Consider the following 12,582-nt stretch of genomic DNA (forward strand, 5'->3'; position numbering starts at 1 on the left):
GTCTCACTGTGAAACAGACTGGGAGGAGTGTGCAGTGAGTCAGTATCTGTGTGAAACAGACTGGGAGCAGTGTGCGGTGAGTCAGTATCACTGTGAAACAGACTGGGAGCAGTGTGCCGTGAGTCAGTATCAATGTGAAACAGACTGGGAGGAGTGTGCGGTGAGTCAGTATCAATGTGAAACAGACTGGGAGGAGTGTGCAGTGAGTCAGTATCAGTGTGAAAAAGAGTGGCAGGAGTGTGCAGTGAGTCAGTATCCCTTGAAACAGACTGGGAGGAGTGTGCAGTGGGTCAGTCTCACTGTGAAACAGACTGGGAGGAGTGTGCAGTGGGTCAGTCTCACTGTGAAACAGACTGGGAGGAGTGTGCAGTGAGTCAGTATCAATGTGAAACAGACTGGGAGGAGTGTGCGGTGAGTCAGTATCAATGTGAAACAGACTGGGAGGAGTGTGCAGTGAGTCAGTATCAGTGTGAAAAAGAGTGGGAGGAGTGTGCAGTGAGTCAGTCTCCCTTGAAACAGACTGGGAGGAGTGTGCAGTGGGTCAGTCTCACTGTAACAGACTGGGAGGAGTGGGCGGTGAGTCAGTATTACTGTGTAACAGACTGGGAGGAGTGTGCAGTGAGTCATTATCACTGTGTAACAGACTGGGAGGAGAGTGTGTTGAGTCAGTATCACTGTGAATCTGACGGGGAGGAGTGTGCAGTTAGTCAGTATTGCTGTGAAACAGACTGGGTGGAGTGGGCAGTTATTACTGGATTAGTAGTGCTGGAAGAACAAAGCAGTTCAGGCAGCACCACTAATTCAGTATTTGCTTTCCAGCATCTGCAGTCATTGTTTTTACCTCCGGAGTGTTCAGTGAGTCAGTATCTGTCTGAAACAGACTGGTAGGAGTGTACAGTGGGTTAGTATCCGTGTGAAACAGACTGGGAGGGGTGTGCGGTGTTTCAGTATCATCGTGTAACAGACTGGGAGGAGTGTTGGTGAGTCCGTATCACTCTGAATCAGACTGGGAGTAGTGTGGGGTGAGTCAGTATCACTGTGAAACAGACTGGGAGGAGTGGGCAGTGAGTCAGTATCCCTGTGAAACACACTTGGAGGAGTGTGTGCTGGGTCAGTATCCCTGTCAAATAGACTGGGAAGAGTGTGTGCTGGGTCAGTATCCCTGTCAAACAGACTGGGAGGAGTGTGTGCTGGGTCAGTATCACTGTGAAACAGACTGGGTGGAGTGTGCAGTGAGTCAGTATCACTGTGAAACAGACTGGGAGGAGTGTGCAGTGAGTCAGGATCTCTGTGAAACAGACTGGGAGGATTGTGCAGTGAGTCAGTATCACACTGAAACAGACTGGGAATGAGTGTGCAGTTAGTCAGTATCCCTGTGAAACAGACTGGGTGGAGTGGGCAGTTATTACTGGATTAGTAGTGCTGGAAGAGCAAAGCAGTTCAGGCAGCACCACTAATCCAGTATTTGCTTTCCAGCATCTGCAGTCATTGTTTTTACCTCCGGAGTGTTCAGTGAGTCAGTATCTGTGTGAAACAGACTGGGAGGAGTGTGCAGTGAGTCAGTCTCACTGTGAAACAGACTGGGAGGTGTGTGCAGTGAGTCAGTATCACTGTGAAACAGACTGGGAGGAGTGTGCGGTGAGTCAGTATCAATGTGAAACAGACTGGGAGGAGTGTGCGGTGAGTCAGTATCAATGTGAAACAGACTGGGAGGAGTGTGCGGTGAGTCAGTCTCACTGTGAAACAGACTGGGAGGAGTGTGCGGTGAGTCAGTATCCCTGTGAAACAGACTGGGAGGCGTGTGCGGTGAGTCAGTATCTCTGTGAAACAGACTGGAAGGAGTGTGCGGTGAGTCAGTATCTCTGTGAAACAGACTGGAAGGAGTGTGCGGTGAGTCAGTATCACTGTGAAACAGACTGGGAGGAGTGTGCGTTGAGTCAGTATCACTGTGAAACAGACTGGGAGGAGTGTGCGTTGAGTCAGTATCGATGTGAAACAGACTGGGAGGAGTGTGCAGTGAGTCAGTATCAGTGTGAAAAAGAGTGGGAGGAGTGTGCAGTGAGTCAGTATCCCTTGAAACAGACTGGGAGGAGTGTGCAGTGGGTCAGTCTCACTGTGAAACAGACTGGGAGGAGTGGGCGGTGAGTCAGTATCACTGTGTAACAGACTGGGAGGAGTGTGCAGTGAGTCATTATCATTGTGAAACAGACTGGGAGGAGTGTATGCTTGGTCAGTATCACTGAAATATGTGTGCGGTGAGTCAGTATCCCTGTGAAACAGACTGGGAGGAGTGTGCAGTGAGTCAGCATCATTGTGTAACAGACTGGGAGGAGTGTGCAGTTAGTCAGTTTCACTGTAAAACAGACTGGGAGGAGTGTGCAGTGAGTCAGTATCACTGTGAAATATACTGGGAGAAGTGTGCGGTGAGTCAGTATCCCTGTGAAACAGACTGGGAGGAGTGTGCAGTGAGTCAGTATCAAACTGACACAGACTGGGAGGAGTGTGCAGTGAATCAGAATCATTGTGTAACAGACTGGGAGGAGTGTGCGGTGGGTCAGTATCGCTGTGAATCAGACTGGATGGAGTGTGCAGTGCGTCAGTATCACAATGACACAGACTGGGAGGAGTGTGTGCTGGGTCAGTATCCCTGGGAAACAGACTGGGAGTAGTGTGCAGTGAGTCAGTCTCACTGTGAAACAGACTGGGAGGAGTGTGCAGTGAGTCAGTATCAATGTGAAACAGACTGGGAGGAGTGTGCAGTGAGTCAGTATCAGTGTGAAAAAGAGTGGGAGGAGTGTGCAGTGAGTCATTATCACTGTGTAACAGACTGGGAGGAGAGTGTGTTGAGTCAGTATCACTGTGAATCAGACGGGGAGGAGTGTGCAGTTAGTCAGTATTGCTGTGAAACAGACTGGGTGGAGTGGGCAGTGAGTCAGTCTCACTGTGAAACAGACTGGGAGGTGTGTGCAGTGAGTCAGTCTCACTGTGAAACAGACTGGGAGGTGTGTGCAGTGAGTCAGTCTCACTGTGAAACAGACTGGGAGGTGTGTGCAGTGAGTCAGTCTCACTGTGAAACAGACTGGGAGGAGTGTGCGGTGAGTCAGTCTCACTGTGAAACAGACTGGGAGGAGTGTGCGGTGAGTCAGTCTCACTGTGAAACAGACTGGGAGGAGTGTGCGGTGAGTCAGTATCAATGTGAAACAGACTGGGAGGAGTGTGCGGTGAGTCAGTATCAGTGTGAAAAAGAGTGGGAGGAGTGTGCAGTGAGTCAGTATCCCTTGAAACAGACTGGGAGGAGTGTGCAGTGGGTCAGTCTCACTGTGAAACAGACTGGGAGGAGTGTGCAGTGAGTCAGTATCCCTGTGAAACAGACTGGGAGGTGTGTGCAGTGAGTGAGTCTCACTGTGAAACAGACTGGGAGGAGTGTGAGTTGAGTCAGTCTCACTGTGAAACAGACTGGGAGGTGTGTGCAGTGAGTCAGTATCCCTGTGAAACAGACTGGGAGGAGTGTGCGGTGAGTCAGTATCAATGTGAAACAGACCGGGAGGAGTGTGCAGTGAGTCAGTATCTCTGTGAAACAGACTGGGAGGTGTGTGCAGTGAGTCAGTCTCACTGTGAAACAGACTGGGAGGAGTGTGCGGTGAGTCAGTATCAATGTGAAACAGACTGGGAGGAGTGTGCAGTGAGTCAGTATCAGTGTGAAACAGACTGGGAGGTGTGTGCAGTGAGTCAGTCTCACTGTGAAACAGACTGGGAGGAGTGTGCAGTGGGTCAGTATCAATGTGAAACAGACTGGGAGGAGTGTGCGTTGAGTCAGTCTCACTGTGAAACAGACTGGGAGGAGTGTGCAGTGAGTCAGTATCCCTGTGAAACAGACTGGGAGGAGTGTGCGGTGAGTCAGTATCAATGTGAAACAGACTGGGAGGAGTGTGCAGTGAGTCAGTATCCCTTGAAACAGACTGGGAGGAGTGTGCAGTGGGTCAGTCTCACTGTGAAACAGACTGGGAGGAGTGGGCGGTGAGACAGTATCACTGTGAAACAGACTGGGAGTAGTGTACGGTGAGTCAGTCTCACTGTGAAACAGACTGGGAGGTGTGTGCAGTGAGTCAGTATCCCACTGACACAGACTGGGAGGAGTGTGCAGTGAGTCAGTATCACTGTGAAACAGACTGGATGGAGTGTGCGGTGAGTCAGTGTCACTGTGAAACAGACTGGAGGAGTGTGCAGTGAGTCAGTATCACTGTGAAACAGACTGGGAGGTGTGTGCAGTGAGTCAGTCTCACTGTGAAACAGACTGGGAGGAGTGTGCAGTGGGTCAGTATCACTGTGAAACAGACTGGGAGGAGTGTGCAGTGAGTCAGTATCCCTTGAAACAGACTGGGAGGAGTGTGCAGTGGGTCAGTATCACTGTGAAACAGACTGGGAGGAGTGTGCAGTGAGTCAGTATCCCTTGAAACAGACTGGGAGGAGTGTGCAGTGGGTCAGTCTCACTGTGAAACAGACTGGGAGGAGTGTGCGGTGAGTCAGTATCAATGTGAAACAGACTGGGAGGAGTGTGCAGTGGGTCAGTATCAATGTGAAACAGACTGGGAGGAGTGTGCAGTGAGTCAGTATCAGTGTGAAAAAGAGTGGGAGGAGTGTGCAGTGAGTCAGTATCCCTTGAAACAGACTGGGAGGAGTGTGCAGTGGGTCAGTATCAATGTGAAACAGACTGGGAGGAGTGTGCAGTGAGTCAGTATCCCTGTGAAACAGACTGGGAGGAGTGTGCGGTGAGTCAGTATCAATGTGAAACAGACTGGGAGGAGTGTGCAGTGAGTCAGTATCAGTGTGAAAAAGAGTGGGAGGAGTGTGCAGTGAGTCAGTATCCCTTGAAACAGACTGGGAGGAGTGTGCAGTGGGTCAGTCTCACTGTGAAACAGACTGGGAGGAGTGTGCAGTGAGTCAGTATCCCTGTGAAACAGACTGTGAGGAGTGTGCGGTGAGTCAGTATCAATGTGAAACAGACTGGGAGTAGTGTGCGGTGAGTCAGTATCACTGTGAAACAGACTGGGAGGAGTGTGCAGTGAGTCAGTATCACTGTGAATCAGATGGGGAGGAGTGTGCAGTGAGTCAGTCTCACTGTGAAACAGACTGGGAGGTGTGTGCAGTGAGTCAGTCTCACTGTGAAACAGACTGGGAGGTGTGCAGTGAGTCAGTCTCACTGTGAAACAGACTGGGAGGTGTGTGCAGTGAGTCAGTCTCACTGTGAAACAGACTGGGAGGTGTGTGCAGTGAGTCAGTATCACTGTGAAACAGACTGGGAGGAGTGAGTTGAGTCAGTCTCACTGTGAAACAGACTGGGAGGAGTGTGCGGTGGGTCAGTATCAATGTGAAACAGACTGGGAGGAGTGTGCGTTGAGTCAGTCTCACTGTGAAACAGACTGGGAGGAGTGTGCAGTGAGTCAGTATCCCTTGAAACAGACTGGGAGGAGTGTGCAGTGGGTCAGTCTCACTGTGAAACAGACTGGGAGGAGTGTGCAGTGAGTCAGTCTCACTGTGAAACAGACTGGGAGGAGTGTGCAGTGAGTCAGTCTCACTGTGAAACAGACTGGGAGGTGTGTGCAGTGAGTCAGTTTCACTGTGAAACAGACTGGGAGGAGTGTGCAGTGAATCAGTATCCCTGTGAAACAGACTGGGAGGAGTGTGCGGTGAGTCAGTATCCCTGTGAAACAGACTGGGAGGAGTGTGCAGTGAGTCAGTATCAGTGTGAAAAAGAGTGGGAGGAGTGTGCAGTGAGTCAGTATCCCTTGAAACAGACTGGGAGGAGTGTGCAGTGGGTCAGTCTCACTGTGAAACAGACTGTGAGGAGTGTGCAGTGAGTCAGTATCAATGTGAAACAGACTGGGAGGAGTGTGCAGTGAGTCAGTATCAGTGTGAAAAAGACTGGGAGGTGTGTGCAGTGAGTCAGTCTCACTGTGAAACAGACTGGGAGGTGTGTGCAGTGAGTCAGTCTCACTGTGAAACAGACTGGGAGGTGTGTGCAGTGAGTCAGTCTCACTGTGAAACAGACGGGGAGGAGTGTGCGTTGAGTCAGTCTCACTGTGAAACAGACTGGGAGGAGTGTGCAGTGGGTCAGTATCAATGTGAAACAGACTGGGAGGAGTGTGCGGTGAGTCAGTATCAATGTGAAACAGACTGGGAGGAGTGTGCGGTGAGTCAGTATCAATGTGAAACAGACTGGGAGGAGTGTGCAGTGAGTCAGTATCAGTGTGAAAAAGAGTGGGAGGAGTGTGCAGTGAGTCAGTATCCCTTGAAACAGACTGGGAGGAGTGTGCAGTGGGTCAGTCTCACTGTGACACAGACTGGGTGGAGTGGGCGGTGAGTCAGTATCACTGTGTAACAGACTGGGAGGAGTGTGCAGTGAGTCATTATCACTGTGTAACAGACTGGGAGGAGAGTGTGTTGAGTCAGTATCACTGTGAATCAGACGGGGAGGAGTGTGCAGTTAGTCAGTATTGCTGTGAAACAGACTGGGTGGAGTGGGCAGTTATTACTGGATTAGTAGTGCTGGAAGAGCAAAGCAGTTCAGGCAGCACCACTAATCCAGTATTTGCTTTCCAGCATCTGCAGTCATTGTTTTTACCTCCGGAGTGTTCAGTGAGTCAGTATCTGTGTGAAACAGACTGGGAGCAGTGTGCGGTGAGTCAGTATCACTGTGAAACAGACTGGGAGTAGTGTGCAGTGAGTCAGTATCACTGTGAAACAGACTGGGAGGTGTGTGCAGTGAGTCAGTCTCACTGTGAAACAGACTGGGAGGTGTGTGCAGTGAGTCAGTATCCCACTGACACAGACTGGGAGGAGTGTGCAGTGAGTCAGTATCACTGTGAAACAGACTGGATGGAGTGTGCGGTGAGTCAGTGTCACTGTGAAACAGACTGGGAGGAGTGTGCAGTGAGTCAGTCTCACTGTGAAACACACTGGGAGGTGTGTGCAGTGTGTCAGTATCACTGAAACAGACTGGGAGGAGTGTGAGTTGAGTCAGTCTCACTGTGAAACAGACTGGGAGGAGTGTGCAGTGGGTCAGTATCAATGTGAAACAGACTGGGAGGAGTGTGCGTTGAGTCAGTCTCACTGTGAAACAGACTGGGAGGAGTGTGCAGTGAGTCAGTATCCCTTGAAACAGACTGGGAGGAGTGTGCAGTGGGTCAGTCTCACTGTGAAACAGACTGGGAGGTGTGTGCAGTGAGTCAGTCTCACTGTGAAACAGACTGGGAGGTGTGTGCAGTGAGTCAGTCTCACTGTGAAACAGACTGGGAGGAGTGTGAGTTGAGTCAGTCTCACTGTGAAACAGACTGGGAGGAGTGTGCAGTGGGTCAGTATCAATGTGAAACAGACTGGGAGGAGTGTGCAGTGAGTCAGTATCAGTGTGAAAAAGAGTGGCAGGAGTGTGCAGTGAGTCAGTATCCCTTGAAACAGACTGGGAGGAGTGTGCACTGGGTCAGTCTCACTGTGAAACAGACTGGGAGGAGTGTGCAGTGAGTCAGTATCAATATGAAACAGACTGGGAGGAGTGTGCGGTGAGTCAGTATCAATGTGAAACAGACTGGGAGGAGTGTGCAGTGAGTCAGTCTCACTGTGAAACAGACTGGGAGGAGTGTGCGGTGAGTCAGTATCAATGTGAAACAGACTGGGAGGAGTGTGCGGTGAGTCAGTATCAATGTGAAACAGACTGGGAGGAGTGTGCAGTGAGTCAGTATCAGTGTGAAAAAGAGTGGCAGGAGTGTGCAGTGAGTCAGTATCCCTTGAAACAGACTGGGAGGAGTGTGCAGTGAGTCAGTATCAATGTGAAACAGACTGGGAGGAGTGTGCGGTGAATCAGTATCAATGTGAAAAAGAGTGGGAGGAGTGTGCAGTGAGTCAGTCTCCCTTGAAACAGACTGGGAGGAGTGTGCAGTGGGTCAGTATCACTGTGAAACAGACTGGGAGGAGTGTGTGCTGGGTCAGTATCCCTGTCAAACACACTGGGAGGAGTGTGTGCTGGGTCAGTATCCCTGTCAAACAGACTGGGAGGAGTGTGCAGTGAGTAAGTATCGCACTGAAACAGACTGGGAGGAGTGTGCAGTGAGTCAGGATCTCTGTGAAACAGACTGGGAGGATTGTGCAGTGAGTCAGGATCTCTGTGAAACAGACTGGGAGGATTGTGCAGTGAGTCAGTATCACACTGAAACAGACTGGGAATGAGTGTGCAGTGAGTCAGTATCACTGTGAAACAGACTGGGAGGAGTGTGCAGTGAGTCAGTCTCACTGTGAAACAGACTGGGAGGTGTGTGCAGTGAGTCAGTCTCACTGTGAAACAGACTGGGAGGTGTGTGCAGTGAGTCAGTCTCACTGTGAAACAGACTGGGAGGAGTGTGCATTGAGTCATTCTCACCGTGAAACAGACTGGGAGGAGTGTGCAGTGGGTCAGTATCACTGTGAAACAGACTGGGAGGATTGTGCAGTGAGTCAGTATCACACTGAAACAGACTGGGAGGAGTGTGCAGTGGGTCAGTCTCACTGTGAAACAGACTGGGAGGAGTGTGCAGTGGGTCAGTCTCACAGTGAAACAGACTGGGAGGAGTGGGCGGTGAGTCAGTATCTCTGTGTAACAGACTGGGAGGAGTGTGCAGTTAGTCAGTATTGCTGTGAAACAGACTGGGTGGAGTGGGCAGTTATTACTGGATTAGTAGTGCTGGAAGAGCAAAGCAGTTCAGGCAGCACCACTAATCCAGTATTTACTTTCCAGCATCTGCAGTCATTGTTTTTACGTCCGGAGTGTTCAGTGAGTCAGTATCTGTGTGAAACAGACTGGGAGGAGTGTGCAGTGAGTTAGTATCCGTGTGAAACAGACTGGGAGGGGTGTGCGGTGTTTCAGTATCATCGTGTCACAGACTGGGAGGAGTGTTGGTGAGTCCGTATCACTCTGAATCAGACTGGGAGTAGTGTGGGGTGAGTCAGTATCCCTGTGAAACAGACTGGGAGTAGTGTGGGGTGAGTCAGTATCCCTGTGAAACAGACTGGGAGGAGTGGGCAGTGAGTCAGTATCATTGTGTAACAGACTGGGAGGAGTGTGCGGTGGGTCAGTATCACTAAATCTGACTGGGAGGAGTGAGCACTTTGTCAGTATCATGTAAAACAGACTGGGAGGAGTGCGGTGAGTCAATATCGTTGTGTAACAGACTGGAAAGAGTTTGCAGTGGGTCAGTGTCACTGTGAAACAGACAGGAAGGAGTGGGCGGTAAGTCAGTATCACTGTGAAACAGACTGGGAGGAGTTTGCAGTAGTCAGTATCACATTGACACAGACTGGGAGGAGTGTCCTGTGAGTCAATATCTGAGTGAAACAGGCTGGGAGGTGTTTGCGGTGAGACATATCAATGTGAAACAGACTGGGAGGAGTGTGCAGTGAGTCAGTATCCCTGTAAAACAGACTGGGAGGAGAGTGCAGTGGGTCAGTCTCACTGTGAAACAGACTGGGAGGAGTGTGGGGTGAGTCAGCATCATTGTGTAACAGACTGGGATGGGTGTCTAGTGTTTCAGTATCACCATGTAACAGACTGGGAGGTGTGTGTGGTGGGTCAGTATCACCTTGAAACATACTGCAAGAAGTGTGCGGTTAGTCACTATCCCTGTGAAACACACTGGGAGGAGTGTGCAGTGAGTCAGTATCACTGTGAAACAGACTGGGAGGAGTGTCCAGCGAGTCAGTATCATTGTGTTACAGATTGGGAGGAGTGTGTGGTGAGTCAGTATCACTGTGAAATATGTGTGCGGTGAGTCACTATCCCTGTGAAACACACTGGGAGGAGTGTGCAGTGAGTCAGCATCATTGTGTAACAGACTGGGAGGAGTGTGCAGTTAGTCAGTTTCACTGTAAAACAGACTGGGAGGAGTGTCCTGTGAGTCAATATCTGAGTGAAACAGGCTGGGAGGTGTTTGCGGTGAGACATATCAATGTGAAACAGACTGGGAGGAGTGTGCAGTGAGTCAGTATCCCTGTAAAACAGACTGGGAGGAGAGTGCAGTGGGTCAGTCTCACTGTGAAACAGACTGGGAGGAGTGTGGGGTGAGTCAGCATCATTGTGTAACAGACTGGGATGGGTGTCTAGTGTTTCAGTATCACCATGTAACAGACTGGGAGGTGTGTGTGGTGGGTCAGTATCACCTTGAAACATACTGCAAGAAGTGTGCGGTTAGTCACTATCCCTGTGAAACACACTGGGAGGAGTGTGCAGTGAGTCAGTATCACTGTGAAACAGACTGGGAGGAGTGTCCAGCGAGTCAGTATCATTGTGTTACAGATTGGGAGGAGTGTGTGGTGAGTCAGTATCACTGTGAAATATGTGTGCGGTGAGTCACTATCCCTGTGAAACACACTGGGAGGAGTGTGCAGTGAGTCAGCATCATTGTGTAACAGACTGGGAGGAGTGTGCAGTTAGTCAGTTTCACTGTAAAACAGACTGGGAGGAGTGTGCAGTGAGTCAGTATCACTGTGAAATATACTGGGAGAAGTGTGCGGTGAGTCAGTATCCCTGTGAAACAGACTGGGAGGAGTGTGCAGTGAGTCAGTATCAAACTGACACAGACTGGGAGGAGTGTGCAGTGAATCAGCATCATTGTGTAACAGACTGGGAGGAGTGTGCGGTGGGTCAGTATCGCTGTGAATCAGACTGGATGGAGTGTGCAGTGAGTCAGTATCACTGTGAAACAGACTGGAAGGAGTGGGCGGTAAGTCAGTGTCACTGTGTAACACAGACTGAGATGAGTGTGCAGTGCGTCAGTATCACACTGACACAGACTGGGAGGAGTGTGTGCTGGGTCAGTATCCCTGTGAAACAGACTGGGAGGAGTGTGCAGTGAGTCAGCATCATTGTGTAACAGTCTGGGAGGAGTGTGCAGTGCATCAGTATCACACTGACACAATCTGGGAGGAGTGTGCAGTGAGTCAGTCTCACTGTGAAACAGACTGGGAGGAGTGTGCAGTGAGTCAGTGTCACTGTGAAACAGACTGGGAGGAGTGTGCAGTGAGTCAGTATCACTGTGAAACAGGCTGGGAGGTGTTTGCTGTGAGTCACTATCCCAGTGAAACAGACTGGGCGGAGTGTGTGCTGGGTCAGCATCACTGTGAAACAGACTGGGAGTAGTGTGGGGTGAGTCAGTATCATTGTGTAACAGACTGGGAGGAGTGTGCGGTGGGTCAGTATCACTGTAAATCTGACTGGGAGGAGTGAGCACTTTGTCAGTATCATGTAAAACAGACTGGGAGGAGTGTGCAGTGAGTCAGTATCACCGTGAAACAGACTGGGAGGAGTGTGCAGTGAGTCATTATCACTGTGAATCAGACGGGGAGGAGTGTGCAGTTAGTCAGTATTGCTGTGAAACAGACTGGGTGGAGTGGGCAGTTATTACTGGATTAGTAGTGCTGGAAGAGCAAAGCAGTTCAGGCAGCACCACTAATCCAGTATTTACTTTCCAGCATCTGCAGTCATTGTTTTTACGTCCGGAGTGTTCAGTGAGTCAGTATCTGTGTGAAACAGACTGGGAGGAGTGTGCAGTGGGTTAGTATCCGTGTGAAACAGACTGGGAGGGGTGTGCGGTGTTTCAGAATCATCGTGTCACAGACTGGGAGGAGTGTTGGTGAGTCCGTATCACTCTGAATCAGACTGGGAGTAGTGTGGGGTGAGTCAGTATCCCTGTGAAACAGACTGGGAGGAGTGGGCAGTGAGTCAGTATCATTGTGTAACAGACTGGGAGGAGTGTGCGGTGGGTCAGTATCACTGTAAATCTGACTGGGAAGAGTGAGCACTTTGTCAGTATCATGTAAAACAGACTGGGAGGAGTGTGCAGTGAGTCAGTATCTCTGTGAAACAGACTGGGAGGAGTGCGGTGAGTCAATATCGTTGTGTAACAGACTGGAAAGAGTTTGCAGTGGGTCAGTGTCACTGTGAAACAGACAGGAAGGAGTGGGCGGTAAGTCAGTATCACTGTGAAACAGACTGGGAGGAGTTTGCAGTAGTCAGTATCACATTGACACAGACTGGGAGGAGTGTCCTGTGAGTCAATATCTGAGTGAAACAGGCTGGGAGGTGTTTGCGGTGAGACATATCAATGTGAAACAGACTGGGAGGAGTGTGCGGTGAGTCAGTATCTCTGTGAAACAGACTGGGAGGAGAGTGCAGTGGGTCAGTATCACTGAAACAGACTGGGAGAGTGGGCAGTGAGTCAGTATCCCTGTGAAACAGTCTGGGATGAGTGTGCGGTGAGTCATATGACAGTGAAACAGACTGGGAGGAGTGTGTGGTGAGTCAGTATCGCTGTGATACAGACGGGGAGGAGTGTGCAGTGGGTTAGTATCACTAAAACAGACAGGGAGGAGTGTGCAGTGAGTCAGTATCACTGAAACAGACTGGGAGGAGTGTGAGGTGAGTCAATATCACTCTAAAACAGTCTGGGAGGAGTGTGTGGTGAGTCAGTATCTCTGTGTAACAGACTGGGAGGAGTGTGTGGTGAGTCAGTATCACTGAAACAGATTGGGAGGGGTTTGCTACACTCAGAGTACCAAATT

The sequence above is a fragment of the Chiloscyllium punctatum genome, chromosome 22 (genome assembly GCF_047496795.1).
Source record: "Chiloscyllium punctatum isolate Juve2018m chromosome 22, sChiPun1.3, whole genome shotgun sequence".
Taxonomy (NCBI): domain Eukaryota; kingdom Metazoa; phylum Chordata; class Chondrichthyes; order Orectolobiformes; family Hemiscylliidae; genus Chiloscyllium; species Chiloscyllium punctatum.